A 19761-nucleotide genomic window follows, 5' to 3' on the forward strand; every position below is an offset into this window, starting at 1 on the left:
CTGTCCCTCTCTCAGTCCTTCACTTTATTTGATCAAATGTTCCCAACTCTTTCTTTGGGATATTTTCTTATCAAACCCCTGTCATTTGCCAGAAGGTCAGTATTGCCTGTCTATATTGCAATGAAACTACTCATCTGAAGCTCAACTGTCCCTGAAGCTCAACTGTCCACTCCCACCAGCAGATACCCACTCTCCCTCAGAGTCATGAGTGATAGAAGGAACATCAGTTCTATGACATTACATATGTAACATGAATTTGATAATATCAGTTCTTTTCCCAGGGATTAGTTTCCTGTGGCTGCTATAACAAATTATCACAGACTGTTCCTTAAAACAGAAATTTATTCTCAGAGTTTTGGAGGCCAGAAGTCAGAAATCAAGGTTTGGGCAGGGCCACACTACTTCCAGAGGCTCTAGGGGAGAATCCTTCCCTGCCTCTTTCAGCTTCTGGTGGTTGCCTGCATTCCTTGACTTCCTTGGCTTGTGGCCACACCACTCCAATCTGTCTCCATCTACACACTGTCTCCTCCTCTATGTCCTCTCTTCATTCAATCTCAAATATCTCTCTGCCTAGCTGTTATAAAGACACTTTCGCCCTTACTGGTTTGTCTCAGTGGATAGAGCATCGGCCTTCGGACTCAAGGGTCCCAGGTTAGATTTCTATCAAGGGCATGTACCTTGGTTGCGGGCACATACCCAGTAGGGAGTGTGCAGGAGGCAGCTGATTGATGTTTCTAACTCTCTATCTCTCTCCCTTTCTCTCTGTAAAATATCAATAAAATATATTTTTTTAAGAAAAGACACTTGTGATTGGACTTAGGGTCTACCTACCCTGATAGTCCAGGATGACCTCATCAGCTCAAGATCTTTAACTTCATTACATCTGCAAAGACCCTTTTCCAAATAAATTGACATTCACAGGTTCCAAGGACTAGGATGTGAATATATAGTGTGGAGAATCACCATTCAATCTACTATACTCCATCAGAAAAACAAGTGAGGAAAAAGGGAAATTAATGGAGTAGTACACTGTTTTAGAACCCCAACCTACCTCACCCCGTCAAGAAAAAATGCTAAAATGAGAGGTTGTACAGTGATGCTCTGAAGAGCATGCCAGAAAATAAAAGAAAAAAGAATACTGGGTACCTGTCCCAACAATGTTGATAAGCATCAATGTGATCTTGGATGATGTATTTATCCGTTCAGGCCTCAGTTTTCTTATCTATAAATGAGGGGTTGCTCAGATGATCTTTGAGAACTCTCCCAACCTCAACATCTTATGATTCTGCAGAAAATTCCAGGCATGTTTTACAGCCCAGCATGCACACCGAGAGAAAACAGACAAAAGTAATGTTATCACAGCTCGTCTTGCACTCAGCAAACACTGCGAATGCCTTCTTTTTGCCAGGAAAAGGCAGAGGCCTCAGGAAATCGACAAACAAGCCATTGCATTAACCACAACTAAATCCCCGGAATCTCTCAGCGATGCTAAATCAACAAGCCCCACAAAACTAAACTGTTTTATACAAAGTCTATCCTATCAAACAGAAGAAAAAGGAGGAGGAGGGAATGAAGAAAGACCCCCTGACACAACTACTCTGAAGCAGAGCTGCCCAGCGACTCTGTGGACACCTGATTTTGTACTGTGCTGAGGAGACATTGTACTGAACTAGAAAGTCTATGGGTTCTGAGATTAATCCTAACTCTACGAGATCTTGAACAAGTCACTTAACCTTCGAGAACTTGTTTGCTCATGTAGAAAATGGAAAACCGTAAGAATGCATATGCCACAGGGAAGCGGTGAGGGCCCAACGGGAGCAGGTAGGCAGTTAGCAGCAGCTGCCTGGCGTGTATTGTTTCTTCTGTTTGCCCTGCCCAGGAGAAAGTAAAGAGATCTGACCTTAATCAAAGTTGTAAAGTTCACTTTTTTCCTGCTTTCTGGCACTTTTCTTTTCCCTCTTGATGGAAACCCTTCCAGGCAAGGGTTGTCTTACGGTTGTTTTTCATGAAACCGAAATTATTCTTACCAAAATGTTACTTGAGGCAGACTTTCCATCATTTTGTCTTTAACTGCAGAATGTGTGTGAAAGAATATTTGGATAGCAGCAAAAAGATGACGGGAAATCAGGGGTGGCAGCCGAGAAGCTTTTTCTGCGTCCCTTGACATGAAACCAGGCCCCCTCAGCCAACTCAGAAGAGGAATCTCAGTAGACATTTTAGAAACACACAAGGACTGAATGCAATAGTACATAGACTTCCCTGTTTCTTATCAAAGCCAGAATGAAAGCTGGAATCTCACTCTAATCTGCTGCTAGAGGTGATTTAAATAAAAGAATTACGACAGCAGATTTTTGTGGATGACCTGCTGCTCTCCCATACTGCCAGCAGTATTGGAATAACCACTCATATGATTCAACCCTGTCTCTTCTTAATTGGCCCAAGTAGTGACAGGCAGCATGGACCCATTGATTGTCCAGTTACACATTCTGGCAACCACTAAGAGATGTAAGCGAGAGGCTCCTCTGGGGTAAATACCCAGGATCCCGCTTGCTCCCTGCACTGGGGATTCCTGGGGCTGAAGCCTGGACTCTTGATTTGCAGCGCTGCCAGGAATTTTCCCATTTTGAGTTCCAGCCACAGCCTCAGCAATCCCCGTTGTCTCACCCGAGACTTAAGTTGAATCAAGCATTTTGTATGGCACGAGAACCACTTGCTGCCTCTCATGTAGGCTTCCTTCTAAGGACGTATGTACTGTGTATGGCAGTGCTGTGTATGGCCCGGGAGGCATTTTATTGCCTCTTGTCTGGGTCAGCCTGGTCAGCTCAGGGTACAAGAGACCTCCCGCAGTCCTTACCTGGTCTCTGAGCCCTTAGTCTGATCCACTCTGGGACCAATGGATCTGCTTCAGTGGTTTTTAAACCCAGGGCATTATGAGGTTTCTGTGGCTGGACAGTCAAGGAGCATGGTGTAAAGCTGTTGTCTGTGGGTTGTGGCGCCTGTAAATATTGTACATAGAGTGTCTCTGTGGGTTGTTGTTTGGTTTAATTTGTTTAAAGATGGGGCACATCCCACTTTACTGAGGGCCCCAGCTACTTCTGGCATGCTGAACCCCTGAACCTTTTGTTTTTCAGATATAAGGAAGCATCTTTAAAGCAGTTCGGTAAATCATATATTTTTCTCCCTACCATCCCTCCAGAATTTGGAGGAACTTCCCAGCAGTTGCCAAGAATTCTTAATCTTGGGGACTCTTCCTGCTCTCCCTCTCAAGGCATCAGCCACTGGAAACTCTTACCTGGTGGAAATTCTTGTCTGTCTGTAATGTAACTTAGTAGCTGATGTTCTTTGCTTGCTTGCTTATCTTTGGGGGACTTAGTTTGCTTTTCACTGTTTAATGAACATAGGGAATCCTCTGTCTCTGCTGTTTGGGCTTTGTGCCACTCAGAACCCATTTGCTGTGGTAGGTTAGTGTGAGACAAGATTCTAAGGTTAATGTCCCAGTCCACCCTTTTGTGAGTACTCATACTGTAGGAGTTGTTCTGTTTCTGTTTTTAAGATCTCTTCTTATATGCAAGATTTCATGTTACAGTCTACTCAGAAAAAAATATATATGGAAAATAAAACCTTCTAGTCTGCCTCTCACCCAAGACTTTTTCCTAGGAGGACCAGATATGCAGAAGTACCCTCCAATAGGCTGCAGAAATAATGAGGAGGAAACTGGTCTTGCAAGACGTGTCAGGCCATAAAACTGTGAACAATGCACTGCCCTGGGGGGGGGGGGAAGAAGGGTCGTTATCGCTGGCCCCAGGACAGATCATTGGATATGGCCTGGGGACCCCCAACACCTGGGGGCCTTCCTGTAAGCCCACAAAAGGGGGCGGAACCATATCTGCAAGAAAAGACCCCAGAAGGTTATAAAAAGTGAAGCCCCATGCCCTAATTGGTTTGGCTCAGTGGATAGAGCATCAGCCTGTGGACTGAAAGGTCGCAGGCTCGATTCCAGTCAAGGGCATGTACCTTGGTTGTGGGCACATCCCCAGTCGGGGGTGTGCAGGAAGCAGCTGATCAATGTTTCTCTTTCATCAATGTTTCTAGCTCTGTCTCCCTCTCCCTTCCTCTCTGTAAAAAATCAATAAAATATATTAATAAATAAATAAATAAATAAATAAATAAATAAATAAAAAGTGAAGCCTTCTTTGTGTTTCTTCACCCTGATTTGGAAATTATTCCCAGAGTCCTCTAGTGTTAATAAACGGGGTCCCTCCCTTTCTCTAGGAAGCGTGCTTGGTATTTCTTTGGTCTTCTGCAATACTTTAAACAATAAATAATTGTAATAAATAAATAAATAAATATATTTTTTTAAATTATCAAAATAGCATTTTTAGTTCTGATTATTTTCATCACAAGGACAGTTTGTCAGTTTGGTCCATTTATTCTTTTATTCAACAAATAGCAATTATTGATATCAAGGAATTTTGATAAGGATCACACAGATGAATAATAATGGACTCCAAAAGCATACAAATATTACCTACACAACAGTAATCATGCGCATAGCCTAGATAATCATTTAGAAACTTAGCTAATTCCATGTCACTCATCTTTATAATGAAAAATTACATTCATTCCTTATTTCTCAAGATTATTGATGAAATTAAAGAACTTATTAAATAAGATCTTTAAATCTTTGACTAAACAGCAAATGGAAGCACATGGTTTATTTTGATGGTTTTTATTTTGACATTGCATTAATTAGAAATTTTGACTAATTCAAGTGAACGTTGTATTCATTTATTTGTCTCTATCTGCTTATCTACATATTTATTTCTTCTCTACTGCAAAAATTAAACTGGTGCAGCACAACTAGCCCAAGGAGGCAGCATTTAGAAGCCTGACACGGGTTAATATATGAAAACTTGAAAGAAAAAATAATCTGCCTTTCTTTCATTTAGACTTTCACTAGTGAACCTTATCATTCCTCTACCTGGTGTGTTTTTGTTTTTGTTTTGTTCTTCTTAACAAACTGTAGACATATCACTTAAGAGTATTCTCTTCATTATGACAAAGTACAACAAATCAAATTTCGAGTTTCTTTCATATGAGTACATTTAAAAAGCAAGTAGCAAAAGATGCTAAATATAATTCAGAACAGTTAATGTTCATATGGAACATACTATATCCATAGAATAAAATAAAAAATTTTTATAAATTATAAATTTGTTATATTTTCAATACAGTTTTAATACAATAGTGTAATTAGCCAGCCCTTTTGACATAGAAAATTGAAATTAATAAAAAGGGATTATTTTACCTTCCCAGGGCCAAAACAATCTAGGAATTGGAGCTGGCACATGGTACACCATCAAAAAATATTTCAACCTATCATTTTATACTACTAAGACTCTGTCACCTTTTTTTAAAATTGACCTGAGACAAAGAGTTTTTCATTAACTCTCACCACTATTATTCAAAAAAAGTCAGCTGCACATAAAGCCATACACACACACACACACACATACACACACACACACTAATAAAAGAGAAACATGTAAATTAACCATCACTCCACTACACCCACCAGCCAATCAGGAGCAAGTATGCAAATTAACCCAACCAAGATGGCAGCGGCCACAGAGCTGGAGCAAGCAGGAGGCTTGGGTTGCCCCTGGTGATAGAGGAAGCCAAGCTTCCTGCCCGCCCTGGCTGGCCCTGGCCTCCGCTCAAAAAACCCAGGCTGGCCAGGCACCCCAGTGGGGACCCCCACCCTGAAGGGGGTGTAGCCAGCCTGAAAATGGCCCTCAGCCCCTCACCCAGGCTGGCCAGGCACCCCAGCGGGGACCTCCACCCTGAAGGGGGCATGGTCAGCCTGCAAACAGCCATCAGCCCCTCACCCAGGCTGGCCAGGCACCCCAGCGGGGACCCCCACCCTGAAGGGGGTGTGGCCAGCCTGAAAACAGCCCTCAGCCCCTCACCCAGGCTGGCCAGGCACCCCAGCGGAACACCCACCCTGATCTGAGTCACCCTTCTGGGCAAACCAGCCAGCCCCCTCCCATGCACCAGGCCTCTATCTATACTAATAAAAGGGTAATATGCTAATTAGACTGGGAGACCTTCCAGGAGACCTTCCGGACGTTCTTCTGAACAAAGCCATGGTGGCGGGGCCGAGGTAGAGGCGATTAGAGGTCAAGAGGGGAGGGCAGTTGTGGGTGATCAGGCCAGGATGGGATGGCAGTTGTGGGTGATCAGGCTGGTGGGGATGTGGGGCAGTTGGGGGTAAGCAGACCAGCAGGGGGGTCAGTTGGAGGTGATCAGGACAGCGGGGGGGGGGGGAGAGACAGTTTGGAGTAAGCAGGCCAACAGGGAGGCAGTTGGGGGTGAGCAAGCCAGTGGGGAGGGAAGGTGGGGGCGAGCACACTGGCACGGAAAAGCAGTTGGGGGTGATCAGGCTGGTGGGGGGGGGCAGTTGGGGGTGAGCAGACCGGAAGGCAGAGTGGTTAGGGGCAATTAGGCAGGCAGGCAGGCAGGTGAGCGGTTTGGAGCCAGCAGTCCCGGATTGCGAGAGGGATGTCCGACTGCCAGTTTAGGCCTGATCCCTGTAAACCAGCAGTAGGACATCCTTTGAGGGGTCCCAGATTGGAGAGGGTGCAGGCCAGGCTGAGGGACAACCCCCCCCCCCCCCCCTGCACAAATTTCGTGCACCGGGCCACTAGTATATATATATATTTAGTTATGTGTAACTGTGCCAACGTATTCTTGGGGAGAAAAAATAAAAAGTTCCCTCATAATTCTTAATAAGGATTTTACCATGGGAACTTTACTCTTTTTTAAATTAAAAGTCAATCCTTTATTAAATATATTCTAACTGGCTATTACTACTATAGGAAAATCACCTTTATGGATGAAGAATTAGGGGAGGCAAGAATTTAGAAGAGGCAAGGAAAGTCTGAACTGGATTGCTTGCTCTTTTACAATGAACAGTTCAGAGAATGCTTTGTAAAAAAAATAAAATATTATATTACATTTTAAGCATTATTCTACACTGAAATGTGCAGTCAACTTTTGTGCTAGATCTTAAACAAGGTCTACTGAGCTCACTAGGGAATGAGACGACATCTTTGATAAATAAATTGGCAGTGTTTTTTTTTTAATTACAGAATTGTTTAAAGAATTTATATTTGAGTTCTCTAAATGAGTTGAAGTGTTTCCTTATTTTGATTATTATTTACTCTATTCTTTATTTGTTTTTGTTGTCAAAATTATAAGCAGGTAGGATTTACAGGAAATGTTGATATATGGTGTATGTATATATGTGCATAAATATTTATACACATGGTTATACAGGGTGGCCTATTTAAAATCAGAATGCTTTACATAGACCTCCTATTGGGAATATTTAAACATATATTCATTTCTCTATGCATAGAATTAAAAGTATGCACTGAAAGTAAATATTCATAATTATGTGACTCTTTTTAACTAAAAAGGGCTAACAGTCAACTGAAACAAAACACTATCATAAAGTTTAATATTTTACTTCTAAGTAAGATAGAGATCTTACTTTCTTAAATGGTTTATGACAGATTATTTGTACTTTTTAAAGGTAGGAAGTCAAATATAAAGAAGAAAATGGATAAGAATAAAAACTTCCAAAAAATCCATTGTTCAAAAGAATGAAAACCACAGTCAATGACTTCCAAAACAGTGAGATAGTTTTCAGCTCAAAAGTAATGTTTATCAAATAAAACATAACAGTAGTAAAGAATATGTGGCTCTTATATCACAGTCCCCTTGGTTATCAGTCGTGTTGAAGGTTTAGATTTACATCAATTTCACAGAATGTTGTCCAGATTCATCTTTGTTATTCATCTTTGTTTTTCTTTCATAAAATGAACTACCCTTCTTCCCAAGAGAAAATTTAATTTTTCAATTGCCCCTCTATTTTCCAGAACCATTTCAAAGTTGTTAAAGATTTCAGAAATAAAGTCTGATATCACAGTGTTGTTTCCCCAGATATTTGATGCTATTTACTATCTCCCTAAAGGTGGAAGAATAATATTTTTTTGTGTGTGTGTGCAAGTTTATTATGCTTTCTTTAAACTAGTGGTAGGGAATTTCGTTTGCTCTGCAATATAATTTAAAAATGTGATGGTGACACTACAAGTTTGGATTGGTTACCAGATTCAAAATTTCTAGTAGTTGGCAAGGTTTCATTCTAAAATTACAATATTTAGCAACCAACCATGAAAACTGTACTCAGCAAAAGAACCTTTTGACAAATGGGTCCCATCGTTGCTTTTCTTTAATCACTAATGAAATAGAATATTTTTTCATTCCTAGTAAACATTTCATTTCTTCTTTTGTAAATTGTCTATCCAGTTCTTTGGGAATTATTTTATTAGGGTATTCATGGCGGGGGGGCTGTCAATTTATATAAGCTTTTTATACATGGATATTATTAGTCCTTTAGCTCCATTTTAGTGGCAAATATTTTTCTAGAGTTCCTTTGCCTTTTAATTATATGTTATGTTTAACTTGCAAAGTTTACTTTAAAATTTAGTAATCAAACACTTATTTTCTAACTATGGTAAAAATGTTAATTATGGAATTATTTTCAATGTTAATTTTTAGAAAATATGTTTGGGTACAGTTTTGGATCATACTTTTTTTTTTAATCTGAAAATAAAAAGATGGAACATATGGCTGAAAAGGCAGGCAAATGTCACATTGGGGGCTTTAAATTCTCCTAAGGAGATCAATCTAGTGTAGATGTGCTTCATATCACATTGGATGCAATTGTGGATCATGATATGGCAGGACATCAGTGTATGTGAATATCTTTGAAGCAGTGGAGTAGATTCCAAGCTACACTGGCATAGTATTTCACTCTTTTTTTAGCTCTCATAGAAGCCCCCTTGGTGGCAAATCTTTTTATGATTTATCTAAGTTACATCTAAACCCATAATCATATCTAAAAGGCTTAGTATGTGAACATATGTCTTAAAGATATTATTTAAACTAGAAAACAAAACCAGTTCACTCATTTCTCTCACCCTCCCACACTCTCCCACCTCTCGCAACCACCAATTTGTTCTCTGGACCTATGAGCTTGGCTTCTGTGGAGGAGCTACAGGGGGGTTGGTTTTTTTAGATTCCACATATAAGCAAGGGATCATGAGGTATTCATCCTATAGTAGAGAAAATTAATTTTTTAATTTCACAAAGAAATGTTGATTTTTAATGTTTTCTCCCTACTCTTCAAATCTACATAGATGCCTTTGTCTTTCACTATCTATAGGCCATAGTCAGACCAGCTTAGGCCAATGACCATTAATAAATCTAATACAGAAGTAGGTTCCTAGGAGGCTACAAGGACTCTTGTACATGGTCACAGAGAGAAACCTTGAAGGCTTCTACCCTAGCATCTGGCTCAAACTTTCTCTTTAGCAGACTCCTCACTCCACAAGTGCTACGTGACCACCAAACTTGGAACTTCTGGGACATGCTTTTTTGAGGAGCTCTCATAAATATATTTATTTATGGGAGATTCAGGTTTGTGAGTCTGGAAGTAAAGCAAAGCGAGAGCAACCTTGAACCTGGTCCAATTTCTCATTTTGCCTTCCTTCAAACTCTGGGAGCCCTCTGCGGTTGGGACTAACTCACTGATTGGGTTATAGCTTTTCAGTGAAATAATCCGGGCCTGGAAATAATGTATTTTTCCAAAGTTTTCAAACCTTCAAACAATGTGTTTAAAGGAAAACACTAAGATAGCAACATTTAAACTAAATCAGGAGGGCGGGGAGTTAACTTCACCTGTAATTAGACATAAATTTTCAATTTTAAAAATGTAATACTATTTAAGTTCAACATGGGAAACAAAAGACTCAAAAAACATTCTCCTCAAGCCAATCTGCAGACCATTCTGCTCTCTGTAATTCTCTCATCTTCTCCCAACGCTGCACCCTGCCACATCAGTTGAACCATCTTCGTTTCCTTTCCTTTTTCTGTGATCATCTCTAATAATAAAAGCATAATATGCTAATTAGACCGGGCAGCCAAACGACCTTCTGGACGTCCTTCTGGACGACCTTCCGGACCAAGCAGGGGCATCAAAGGCTGAGGCAAGCCACCGGGGCTGCAAGGGCTGAGCCCCTTGCAAGAATTTCATTGGGCCTCTGGTTTGTATATAATTAAAAGATTCAGTTAGTCTTTCTTTTTTAACTCAGCTTATACCCTGTAAAGATCTAGATGTATCATACCCAATGCCCAGAACTCAGTTTAACAAATTTCCACAAAAAGAATCTACCAAATTAACTGAGTCATCTTATTAACCCACTATTCTAGACCCTGCCTCTGCTCTTTTTTACCATTTTAGTTCAATCATTCCTTTTCCTTTCTTGATGTTTATCTCTATTAAACATATCCTTTGGATTTGAGGAGGGTGGAGGATGAGGAGAGGGCATATTCTTTATGTACCCTTTCTATTCTAAACTATAAAAAAACAATAAATAAATATTTCAAGATGAAAAAGCATTATTTTTATTTTTTATTTACTTTTCTAGATCCTACTTCATTTTTGTAAAACAAAAACCAGCAAAATGGCAATGCTTTGGGAAAGGATGAGTTGTAGACTGTGCGGGGCGGGGGGGGGGGGCGGGGGAGAATAAAGAACAAGGAGGATGCAGCCTTAACCTGTACAATTTGCAGCTTTTCCTATCGGATATGATACAAAATACTCTCCGTGAATGCATCTCTGAGGGAAAAAGAGGAGAGACTTCAGGCGAGAATAAAGAGAGTAAATATCAAAAAAGAAAATAGTAGCAATCCTATTGCTTTTGATTTATAAATCACATTCAGTAAAAGGGACTTCTCAAAAAATGTGGAATATGTTAACTTAAAAGAAGGAAGAACATTTATATCAGAAAAGAACAATGTATATTGTTCTGGGATTACTCCCACGTTTTGTTTCAGAAAATGCAAACATTTTACAGTGCACCGATGACTCCAGTTTCTTGAAGTTAGGCTTGGGAAACAAACTAAATATACCTGTAAGGAAACACACATGTCAACAAAGTGCAGTTGTTACAACCTCAAGAGTGACATGAACAAAATGATCAACATCCTCCCAGCAGACAGCACAAATATCGAAAGTGCAAATAAATGGAGGCGTCCCCCCATGAGAGAGAGTGTGGTATGTGTGCAATTTCCAGATAAGAACCAAATCACGGCACTTCAGCAGCAGCGGCACTGTTAGTTACATGTGATATCTGAAAAATATGACAACCATCTCAAGCTGCTCAAGTAGCACTCGTGGTAAGGGTGAAATTTTATCAACGTTGGTTAACTTATGGTGTATTAGAAAACTAGCAAGGAGATAAATTGATGGATTAAAAGATAAACTACCCGTAGGCAGACAAACAGACAGACAGATAGAGTTACAATCAAACGTGTACTTTTCTCAGACAGAAAGATAATAACTAGCCCCACGAAGTGACGGGACTGCTAGGAAAGCCTTGAACAGAGAATTTTCTGACTTCATTTTTAATTTAGCTCTTCCAGTGCCATGCCACTTACATTTAGGACAACTCTTGAAAGTCTCTATGACATAGTTTCCATGTGTTAAATGAACCCTATAATATTTTCATATAATTTTGGAGGGTAAAAGACATGAAATATTTGGAAGACTCTGGAAGAAAAACCCTCTACTAATTAGAACAATTTGACATGACATCATTCTTTTCACTCACTGGAGTTCAGTCAGCACACAGTTACACAATGTATCTGTGAAATTATAAGGCATCCAAATGCATTACCAAGGGAACTTAGGAGAGGACACTCTTTGCTGAAAGGGGTAACTGGCTATCTTTCTGGGGTAATTTAAATGTAGACGGGGGTAGGGGGGGGGATGTTTTCTAGATCCTTTCCGGTTCTCATTTTCTATGAATCCTAATTTCTCTTTTCCATTTAGAAAAATACTGACTCTCAGACTCACAGGATAGAGATGGAAAATAAGACTCTGTGTGCTCTCAAACTTTACTTTCAAAAGTCCCGTAGCATTTGGGAACTGCCTGGATTCCTGTGACAGCACAGGTTGACATCTCCCTTGAAATGAACCCATGTACTGTTTTTCTCTCTATGAACCCCCTCCTCATGTTACCTTACTCGACACACAGCACAAAGAAATAAGAGATTCGGGGTTGGGGGCAGGAAACTGGATTGAGTCTCATTTCTCCTCCTGTGCTTCATAAAACTGGAAAACCATGCATGCACATATTATACCTTCTGGAAAAGGCTAAGATGGAACCAATTTTAGATCCTTTTCTACAAGAGAGGCAAACTTGAGTTCAAATAACCTTTATGATCATGATAAATTGGACCTCTTAGAAGGCTCACTGGCATTCTCTCCTGGCTAATGCTCTCCTCCCAACAACTGGTATATTGATTCAGAGTTGCTCCCCACAGACTGTGTCCTTGGGATTGCTATCTTTCCCCTTCGTTTGTCTCTTGACACCCCTCCACCCAAGGTTTCTTCTTCAGCACAGAGGTCATCTCACTTATCATTTAAAATGACTTCACTTAGTAATAGAGATAGATATTAGAGTGTAAACTAGACAGAGGTACATAATGAAAGGCCAAGTCTCACTTCTCCTTTGAGTGTGGCATGGTCTAGCACACTAGATCTCATTCCCCCACTCAACTTGCGTGTTCCTGCAACATGGCTGTCCTCACACTTACATTTCCCTTTGATTCTGGGATAAAACTACTCAAACCACAATTTAGACATTTTATTCTCCCTTGGAAACTTTAGGAGAGACTTCTTATAAACTAGATTCCTGAGATCTTATATTAGGGTCAAGCCAACCTAACAATTTGCACATTAATTTTCCTATTACTAAAAAACGGGCCTGAATTTATCTTACTTTCTCCTGGAATGACCTGCCAAGCGCAAATACTAGAGATTTGTTCTTCTGTTCTCTTTAATTCAATCATTTCTCCATTTCTTCTCTCTAGCACTTACAACATTTCTGACTTTATCCATCCACCAATCAACGTATTTTCTTTTCTTGTCTCTGTAGTTTGAATATATATATATATATATATATATATATATATATATTCCACATGGAGTTTCTATATTTCTTTCCCCCAGAGGATTCTGACTCTTCAGTTATCTTCACCACCAGTTCAGTGTACCAGTTAACATTTGGAATTTCAGAATTAGACAAACCTAGATTCAAATTCCCACTGTGCTACTTGCCACCTATGTGATCTGAAGTCATTTCCTACGCACTCTGTTTAGAAGCATGTGTTCTTACCAGTTGGATGACCTTGGGCCAGTGACATAATAATGCCACGCTTCACTGTCTTCAGTTGTAAATGATGGTACCCACCTTATAATGCTGATATAAGGACTAAATGTGATGATCAACACAAACATGTTTAGCACAATGGCTAAATAAACTAAGCACTCTGTAAATATTAGTTATCACTACTAATTCAAATTACCAGACCCATTTTGTATATACCAGGCATTGACTTCACTTTGTTCTCAGTGCAAATGCTATTATTTCTTTTTTAAAATATATTTTATTGATTTTTTACAGAGAGGAAGGGAGAGGGATAGAGAGCTAGAAACATCGATGAGAGAAAAACGTCGATCAGCTGCCTCCTGCACACCCCCTACCTGGGCTGTGCCCTCAACCCATGTACATGCCCTTGACCGGAATCGAACCTGGGACCTTTCAGTCCACAGACCGATGCTCTATCCACTGAGCCAAACCGGTTTCGGCCAGATGCTATTATTTCTTAAACCCAGATTTCACTACACCTCATTAGCCAGAGGCTTTCCCCCATGGCCCACATGAAGTTGAGAGTAGAAAGCCCAGGGAACCAGAAGCACTGCCAGACTTTTTCCACAGTCAAAGTCATCGAAACATGTCTGAATTTGAGTTACGGGGAGTCTTTACTTGTCTCTTCTCTTCTGTATGCTACGGCTTTCTACCAGAGCAGCTGTCACCTAAATGCATCAAAACTTGAACATCAAGGTTATTATAATGAGAGTGACAATGGCAGACATCGCTGAAGCAGAGATCTTCTGTGAAACCACATGGGGAAGACCAAGAGGAGTGATCAGCATACATGTCAGGTGCTTCAGGGTCCCACGGTGGGGAAATCAATGCTTCAATTTAGAAAAAAAAAAAAACCCAGGATGGGAATCTGACCATTGCCTCAGTCACTTCGCTGCACTCCAGCTGGTCTTATCTGAAGTAGCTGACAACCTCCAAAGTCCCCTGCCTCCTTCATTGCTCCAAAGTCCATTCCTCCAGACAATGAGAGTGCATTCAAGAGATTATCTTCCCAGAGACAAGTTGCTCCAGTTGCTACAAACTTTTGCTTGAAATTCCAAGAAAGTTCACAAGTACATTTTTAGGATGATGTGAAGTATGTCAGAAGCATTCCAAATATCAATCATTATACAAGAAAGAATTTAGCTTTTAGATTTTGTTTGTGGTAGGGGTGATGGTGGGACCCAAGGCACCCCACCCCCAAAAGTAAAAGGAATAGTGATACAAATTATTATTTCTTGCAATAACTAAAATGGAAATTCTGAGGGAGTGAAAACTAGCAGCTTTGTTTATTATAGTAAAGTTTTTTTTTATTTGAAAACTAAGATTATGCTGGTAAAAAAAAAAAAAAAAGTCATTTTAAAACCAGCACAGTAGCCCTAGACATTTTGGCTCAGTGGTTAGAGCGTCAGCCCACAGACAGAAGCGTCTTGGGTTAAAAGAAATTCTGCATAGCTAATTTTAATGGAAGCTAAGATTGGTCAAAATTCATAAAATATTTAAAGCAGCTGTGTCCTATCTATTCCCACTATTATAGATGAAGTTAAACCACAGAACTATGTAGACTGGAGGGGGGGGGGGCGTCTTCTTTTCACTGATGAGCCCAAGATACTGCTCCTCTCTGATCCCAATAACCATGGTGACACATTTTTTCCCTGTCAATTCCGCATGTACTAAAATACTAGATAGTTACAAACAAAACCCAGAAACGTAATTTCCATTCTAATGAAATAATCCTGAAATTATTCTGCTTTTGACGGTGGCTTTCCCGGTGCAGGCTCCTGGGGGCCTCCTGCTCGCATGACTCATTGTAGGTAGATGCTGGCCCAGGTTGACTGAGGGATCCTTGATGGGGAATTCTGATTCCTGACTCCCCCGCCTGAGTGCCTCTTTATCTACAGCCTGGTCAAGAACGTAGGTGGAGATGTGGTGGGCACATTTGCACACATGTTCCTACGGCTTTGAAAAAGGAATGGGCAGGGGAGAGTACTATCGAAGTAAAATCAGCCAGGCATTTCAGATTTCAAGCGGCAACTGAAAAGGGAATACCGGTGAGAGCCCCTGGGTTTGAGGGCGGTCTGCGTCCTCACATCTCCACGTGGGTGCACATGGTGGAGAGGGTGGGCCTTCCCTCCGCAGCGCTAAAAAAGATTGAGAGGTTTGGAAAGGCCCAGGTGTGCCAAAGGTCAGAGGGGTCAACATCCAGACCCTCCCATGGGGAAGGGAGGGAGCAGACTCCGGTAGAAAACCTCTGCCAAAGGGAAGCCAGTGGAGGTACGGAAGTTTCTGAATAATTAAAAAGTTAAGAATAAGCAAACTCGGTCGCCACGGGGGAAGGAGGTGGAGTGGGGGGGGGGGGATAAAAAAAAAAGCAGTTGATGTGGTAATTAAGAATTTGGTGAGAGCCTAGGCAGGTGACCTCCTTTCTGAGATCAGAGCCCCATCAGAAATTCTTTCAAGTGTCCTTCTGCGTCGCCAAAGATGACAACAGCAAATCAATAAGTGCTTGAAATGAAAGGGGATGCTGGCGAGCCCCCAGGCTACAGATTTCCCGCCGCCAGCCTTTTCTGAACTCCGGGCGTGCCTCTGCGCCGCCCCTCTTCAGAAGAGCTACCTTTCCATTCCTATTCTCAGGACGCAGGTAAGTGCTCAGTTAGCATATCTATCACTGTCGGCTCCAGTTCCAGCGCTCGGATCCCGCGGAGCTCGCGGCCGCCGCTCGCCCAGACGGCCCGCGAGGCAGGGCGAGGGGAAGGCCGGCCCGACCGCCCGGCCACACGCCGCCCGGCCGGCCCCGCCGCCCCAGGATTTAGCCCTTCGGGGGGGTTAGACCTGGAAAGGCTCGGTCCGAGCGAGGGGCCGCAGCGACCGCGGCCGACGCAGCGCTCCTGGCACTTCGTTTATTTACAAACAAGCACGGAATCAGTCACCACAGAGGAGGACCAGGGTTCCCAAACTGAAGCTCGGAATCACCGAATAGCGGTCCGTTACCCACCCTCGACTCATCCCTCCCTAAAATGTCTTGATTTAACAATCTTTCCGGAGCCCCACGTCCCCGGGACGTTTTAATTAGGCAATTCATTAGTAAGTCAATACAGACATTTATCTATTCTTCTGGCTCTAGCGGTTAAGTACTAATTTCAAAATGATTATGCGGTACCGCAATAGGCAACGCATAGTCGTTTTAATTTATATGCAAATCAACTGGTTCATCTTAAATGCCTTTAAAAAAAAAAAACAACAATTATTGTATTGTAGCATCGGAAATTCGGATCAAACCGCCTGAAGAGATAATTCGGAAACAAGACCTAGACTGGGCGAGGAAATTTAGAACCGCCAACAAATCGATAATGTTTGAGGCAGTTAAACATCTCCAGCCATTGGTATTTACATACCGGCCTGTTGTCAGATAAGGAGCTGGGAAATTGCCTGCCAGGGCTGAGATCATAATCCAGAGTGAGAAAGTAAATGGTAGCGCGAAGCCCGTCCCGCGGGCCGTAAAAATAATACTGTACCTTTCCCAAGTCCTGACTCTTGGGGTGCGCGGGGGCTGGCCGAGGTCACCCCACCTTTGTCCCCGGTCTGGCCCCTCTTTGACCAGAAAAATGTTACGTCCTCCCGGAGCCTCACCATGTGATTCTTGTTCTAACAGTTCTGTCACTTGCTTCCAAATACGAAAGGAAGGGATACAGTTCAGAATCTCACTAAACATTCTCTGACCCTGGGCAGCCCAGGAGCGCCCTTCCTGGGCTGATTGGAGGGGAGGGGGTGTTTATTTCCCGGTGTCCCCCCCCCCCCCCCCCCGCACAGTCAACCCCGTGGTGGAAAAGACAGAACGAAGAGCTAGGGAGAATAGTCCAGGGGAAGGGTATTATCTTCAGACTTGTTTCAAAATTTTTTTAGGAAAAGTAAAAAAATGATGTGCACACCAGAGGGGAAAAAAAATTTTTAGAGCTATTCTAGAGCCCTGAGTCTCATCAAGGAATACCAGGAGAACCGACCCGCGTTGTTTGTGTCAAACTGTAACATCCTTGAAATTCACAGATGCGCGAGGTCAGCGTCTCCCCGCCCGGGCGACTTGGCCCTTAAGGAGCTGGTGGCACCTTTGATGCTGCAACCTTGTTTACAACTGCAGGGCAGAGTGCTGGCCCTGCTGGGACGCTCCCCCCGCCCCTTTCTAATTTGGAGTAATCGGAACCTAAGTACAATTGCCACGGCCCGTCGCCAGGGCCCACTCTTCCATTTCTGCTCTGACAGGGAAAACCTGAAATCCACATCTTACATCAGCTCGGTGGCTTGTAGCCCCCCAGCACCCTGCCTCCCCGCTCGCTGCATGCCTAATGTATTCCCCCGTGGTTCTGGGCATTAATTAGTTGTTTAATAGGAGTATGACTAAAAATGTAAAAGAAGGATTAGGAGCGTGAAACGTATGTCCAGCTCCTTCCACACACTCGAGGAGGGAATGAGAATCACCCTGTATCTTCTATTTCTCCAGGAGCCATTTGCATTTCCCACCAGCTGCTCACTTCAGCTGCACTGGCGCTGGGCGAGGCGAGGACCCAAACCCTCAGAGCGGTGTCTGCGACGGCCCCGCCGCCGGACGAGGGTTCACCAGCCCCTGGCAGGCGAGACTCCAGACCGAAGGGGGGCGAGGGGTCGGGAGCTTCCCCAAGCCCCTTCGTCCCAGTTCCCGGTTAGCAAACCTCGGAATCCAGAGGGGAGGGGGCTGCACGCGCAGATCTGCGCGTCTCCCCAGCTGCAGCCTGGTTCTCTCTCCCTGGTCTCTCCGCGTCTCTGAATCGTCCTGTCTCTGATTTTCTCACTCTTTTACCACTTTTTCCTTGAGATTTCCCATCCCTGCCACCAGATGAAGACGAGGCCCTTCTGCTTGAGCGTCTCTTAATCTCTACGAAATGAAAAGAAAAAGGCGGCGGGGGGGGGAGGACATCATTTGGGGGTGGGGGTAGGAGAAATCTTTGATAAGCAGAGATGAACATGTCTCGCTTGGAGAACATCTGCCGGTACGTTGTAACTTCAGATTTCAGTTGTAAGACTTGTTGATTAAATTTTATTTTCTTGCCTCAGCAAGATTCCAGAAACCCGGAGACAGGGGGGAAATGAAAATAAAAAACAGCACGTGGGCATTTCCCGCTCGTGTCTCTTCCCTTAAGTAAAACTGTCTTGAATGTCCACCTGGTAGAGGGAGAAGGTTTGAGTTTTCACGGATGTTATGTGACGTTCAGTAACGGCTTTAAAATGTAGATCTCTCTCTTCAGTTTTCTTCGTGGCTCAAGAAGCTAACCCTTTCCATAAAATGAGTCCATCTGTCGACTGTTAGCTATTTCAAAGTGAAGGGATTTAGCATTCAAAACAAATTGAGCAAGTTTGTTTGCCTGTTTTTACTGCTAACTCAAATGAATTCAAAACACGGAGCAATTCAACAAAACACATAACATGTTCCAGACAGCCCCCAAAATGCAGGAAAAGCCCCAAACCTATGTGGTGACTTGGGATTATTTTAATGACAGGCCTTTTTAATGTACATATTTCACAAGTCATTTTCTTTTCCTAAAATTTCGAGAATTGGTACGTTGATTTAGGAAGAGCAATACAACTTTTAGAGAGAACTTTATTCTCTATGGGGGTGGGGGGTGGACAACGGGGAGGGCTCTTTAATGGCGGACCTGGCTGCGTTTTTGCTCCTAGGCAGGAACTAATATTGGGGGGAAAACCCAACCGAGGGCGATGGCTGTTTTCCAACACTTTGCAAACACATGCATTAACAGGATGCCCTTGAGACTGGAAGAACTCCGTCCAAGGTGCCTGGCAGAAGCCTTCCCACCTGGGCTTCCAGGCGACTCATATTTATAGCCCTTCCATCCAAGGGCAAGGCTGAGCACCAGTATCCTGCTCCCTACCTCGCTCCAGTCAAGAAATCGAAAAATCGGGGTTTAGCCAGAGGGCACACTTTTCCGGGTGAAAATGACCTCTCTAACTTCACTTGTTCTCCGACTTTTAGGAGAAAAACGTGGATCTGAGGGGAGCTTCCCTTTCCACCCCCACCAACGTCCCGTGCAATTTAATACCACGCTCAACAAGAACCTTAACCTCGTCATTTTAAAAAATGAGATGGCCGTGACCCGGCGTGAACTCGTTGAGTGTAGGTACAGCAGAGGAAATTCTAGACTCGATGAGGGCCTGAGCCTTGTCCAGCGCCATCTCTTCGCGTGCGATTGTGCGCGGACACTGGGTGCCGCGTACCTGTTCCCCTCGCGTTGACCTTGGGAGCCTGAGTCCAGGCCCTGGGTGCTGGGTCTCGCTCGCTCGCTCCTGACTGCCCCCACTCACCCCACTTTTCCAGATTTCTCCTGGGTCATCCTCTCTCAGTCCCACTCTGCCTACCTTACCTCCAGCCTCCTGC

Source organism: Eptesicus fuscus, chromosome 2, assembly GCF_027574615.1.
Source record: "Eptesicus fuscus isolate TK198812 chromosome 2, DD_ASM_mEF_20220401, whole genome shotgun sequence".
In the NCBI taxonomy this organism is placed as follows: Eukaryota; Metazoa; Chordata; class Mammalia; order Chiroptera; family Vespertilionidae; genus Eptesicus; species Eptesicus fuscus.